Here is a 4,307-nt window from a genome sequence, read left to right as displayed (position 1 = left end):
TTGGTTGTTTTTATGTGTATATGTTTATTTTACGGAAACATGCTATTTCTAAATTTTACAAGCATATATCCAGTAAAACAGAGGGCAGTTGGGATCTGCACCATAGGGGTCTGAGGTCTGTGGACTTGGCTCCACGACTTAGGAGCACCGTGGCACTGGGTACTGTTACTTAACTTTTATAAGCCAATTTCCTCTGGTGTACAATGGGATAGTAACAGTACCTTCCTCGTAAGGTAGTTTGCGGGTTAAAAAGATAAAGCAGGAAAGCCCTTAGTAGAGTCTCTGGAGCACAGGAAGCCACGGATCAATGCTGGCTACTGTGGTTCTGTCTTCACCATTAAAGCTCAAATCTAGTCCATGGGGGTCAGAGTGGGAACTGACTCCAATCTGCGGGAACCACTGCCCGCCTCCCAGTTCTCACACGAAGCCCACCAGTAGAGGAAGGGCTATTGTGTGGGGGGATTGGGGGATGGAACTGGAAGGACAGAGACCCCTTACCTGGTTGTTGTAGGAAAAGAATGAAAGGGTTCTGGATGGTCTGCGTTTGGGGATCCAAGGAAATCAAAGGAGAAACACGCGGATGGAGTAAGCAGCAGGTTACCACCCCAACAGGGGTGGGCAGAGCACTATTTCCAATGTCTCCTTAGGTTTGTAGCGAGTCAATAGCTTCAGGCCACTTTTACACACAGGTATCCTAGCTCCATCTTTGCATCCGCTCAGCAGGACCGCGAGGGAGGAACCGGAAGTCGCAGGGAGCGGGTGGGGTGGCAAAGCCGGGTGCAGACTTGCCACCCCGTCCTAGTGCGCACTCCCCTCAGAATCTCTTCATTTCCCTTGTCAAGTCTCCTATTTGGGTCCGAGGACTAAATTATCAGCAGGAAAGACAAGGGACAAACTGGAAGGCGGGGAAACCAGAAGGATGAACGTACTGGGAAGAGGTAGCCTAACGTGGCTTTGGGTTCAAATCAGTAAGTGTTTGCTGAATACCCCGCGCGCAGATGAAGCCACGGAGCTGTGTTAAGAAGAGTGTGGTCACAGCCACCACGTCTTAAGCGTCTATTGTGTGCTGCCTGTTCCATGGCATTTTCTCTTTTATTCCTAACAACAGTCTTCCGAGGCAGTGACACTGCGTGCCTCTAAGAAAGCAAGGCCTGGGTCCTCTCGGAGCTGAGCCTCTGTGCACTAACTGAAGAATACCCGTGCAGCATACGCACAGGCCAGGGCAGGGGAGTCGTGCACCACGGCGGAGCCGGGAAGGTCTGCAGGGCGTCCGCCCCGGGCGGTGGGTGAGGTCCGCAGAAACGGGGTGTGATGGGCGAGAGGAAGGACACGGCGTCCGTCCCTGCACGAGGGGCAGGGGGAGCTAGCCGGTGGGCGAGGGAGCCGCGCACTCTGCCTGCAGTCGGGGGTGGAGACGCAGAGGAGCGCGGGCGGAGAGACTGCGGCGGAGAGGGGCGCCCGGCAGCGGGGAAGGCGCTCCACCGGCTCGCCCGCCGCCGCAGCGCTTTTACTGGGGCCGTCACGCGGCTGCGGGGTTCGGAAGCGGAAATGCTCTCGGCTCATTGGCTGCCGGTCCAAATCCAGACCGAAAGAATGCGCTCGGGGCCGGCGGGTGGGAAGCGTCCCCAGCCCGGCCTCAGGGCCCGTGCCCACGTGCCGCTCGGCCTGCCTAGTCGGGCGGCTCCCTCTCTCCGCATCGCTCCTTCCGTCTGCCCGCCCGCCTGTCTTTCTTCATTAGGTTTTACCAAAAAAAAAAAAAAAAAAAAAGTAAGCAACCCGGCGCATTGTACCCAAGTGGTCCAGTAACGCCCCCGCCTAGCCCAGCGCCGCTGGCCGCCTCCGTGGTGGATGCGAGCAGCTCGGGTGGTTTCTGAGAAGGGACACTTCCTCCCCCGCCTCTGATGTCTGCCGCCGGGCAGTTCAGGTTCAAGCCCACCGTCGACGTGACTGCTGTAAAGGCCGCGGGGCAGGGCTCCGGAGCTCCGCGCACACGTAAGCGAGACGCACGAGGCAGCCCCGGACGCGCAGTGACCCGGGACTGCGGCGGCGGGTGTGGGCACGGAGGGGCAGGACGCCGCGCCCCCCTCCCTCCCCCCCGGCAGGCCGAGCACGCCTTCCAGCCTGGGGGGCAGGGGCAGGTCGCCCCGGGTCGCCGGCACCTCCGGCGCCCGAGAAATCTGCACATTCATTGCTCCCTTTCGTCTTCCGGCGACGGCCCTCCGTGCCGAGTAGGGCCAGCCCGGTCCTTTGCCGCCGGCCGCAGAGGCGGACCCGACTTCTCCCCATAAAAACGCTGCGGTTACTTCTCCCAGCGCCGGGGCCCCGGTCTGCGTCCCACCTTGCTTCTCCCTGGCACGTCCCGCGGCCTGGAGCGGTGCTCAAGTCTCGGCAACTTTCACCGTCTGGCCGTTTCTAAGACAATGTGAACAAAGAGGAGCAGGGGCGAGCGGGGCGCGCTAGCGGGCTGGGGGCGGGCGTGGGGGCGCCGCGCTCCAACCGGCCCCGCGGGGATCGGGCGCAGGGCGCGCCGCGCGGCTCCCTGGCCGCTCGGGCGCCGGATTTCTTTGTCCCGAGCCCGGGGTTGGGCGCGAGGGCCGCCGGCCGCGAGCAGAACCGAGCCCAGGGCTCGGGACTCCGGCTTCCACGTGCGTCCCGCGGGTTTAGAGCAGGAAGCAGCATCCGCGACCCTCGGGCGCTCCCCGCACCGGGCTCCCTCAGCTCGGCGGCGGCTTCGGGGCCGCGAGGGACCCGGGGCCCTCGGCTTTCTCATCTCCCGAGGGCGGGCCCAGCTGGCCCCTCGGAGCGCGGTCCAGGGTTCCAGGGTAGGGGGAGCCCCCGGCGCGCGCTCCTGCACCCGGACTCTCCGCAGACGCAGGCGAGCTCGCGGAGCTAGGCGGTGCTCGGGCGCCCCCCCACCCAAGCCGGCCGCGCCGCGGGGCGGGACCTAAACGCAGCGCCGGCTCGAGAGACGCCGGGAGAGCCCCGAACCCGACCAGGAGCGGCCACTGCGGCCGATGTGCGCGCGTGGGAGGGGGCTGGGCGCACAGTCCCCCGCCCCCGCCTCGCCGGTCCCACCTGCCGCGCCGCTTGCAGGAGAGATGAGAGCGGAACTGTGGGGTCCGTTCAAGCTCATTAAATCAGCCCCCTTCACTCCAACTCTTAGCTAAGTTTTATTTCTTAACTCAAAGCAGCCCCCGAGCCCCAAGTGGGAAAACTAGTTCTCCCGATTCAGTCTGCACCTCCGCCGCCGCATCGAACGAGGGGTTAGCTTCGCGGCTGCGACTCCGTGTGAGCGACGCGGCCGCAGTGGCACGGGGGCCCGCAGCCTCGCGCTTCCTTTGTGAGACTGGGGGCTCAGGGCGCCCCCGGGTCCCCGCGCTCGGGCGCGCGGCGCGGGGCCTGCCGCAGCGCGGAGGGCGCGGCGGGCGCTAGGACCGCGGGGAGCGCGGGCGGCGCGGCGCTACCTTAAACCCGGCCCAATGCCGCCGCCTGCGCCACTCTGCGCGCCGCGGGGCTGCGCAGGAGGAGCGCTCCGGCCACCTCGCCCCGCGCCCCGGCGACACCTGTTCGCGGCCGCCGGCGGCACGCGGGTCCTGCCGCGGCGCCCCTCGCTCCCGCCGCCGCCGCCGCCCGCCGCCCGCGCCCGGCCGATGGACGCCAGCCGAGCCTCCGGAGGACTCTGGACACCAGCCTTGGACGCTTAAAGTTTTCCCTTCTTTTTGTTTTATTATCATCCTTCTCGTTTTTGGAGGAGGGGACGAGGCTGCAGATTCGTCGCCGCCACCAACGTGAGATTTTTTTTTTTTTCCTCCCTTGAAGGATTCCTGCTGATGTCTGCAGAGTCGGTTAGAGTAAAAACAGCGCATGCCTTCCTGGAGTCAGGATCCGTAAATTCTGACGTAGCCCGTGCATCTTAAAAACCCCTATAATAACGCCTAGGCATTTAAGTTGCTATGGTCATTCTGGTCGCAAGCCTAATGGAGAAACTCCGGATTTTTTTCCCTCCCTACGGTCGGATGAGATGAAGACCTGCGTGCCTGCCGAGAGCTGGGGATCTGTGTGTAGAGATACATAGATACGTTTATCAATATGTCAGTGTGCGAGTATAAAGTGGTGCTTGCTTAGACTATCCGCGGTTTGACCTTGAACCTGAGCCAGCGAAACGGCAGGTTACTTTTATTGATGCATTTCATGGATTGAAGAAAAGGACCTTTTTTTTTTTTTTTTTTTTTCTTTTCTTCTCTCTGCAACTGCAGTGAGGGACGGAGTTGGATTTACCTCGCCGAGTACCTCCTGGGTTGGCACCA

Source organism: Bos taurus, chromosome 12 (assembly GCF_002263795.3).
Source record: "Bos taurus isolate L1 Dominette 01449 registration number 42190680 breed Hereford chromosome 12, ARS-UCD2.0, whole genome shotgun sequence".
NCBI classification, from domain to species: Eukaryota; Metazoa; Chordata; class Mammalia; order Artiodactyla; family Bovidae; genus Bos; species Bos taurus.
Note: the sequence above shows the minus strand (reverse complement) of the source record.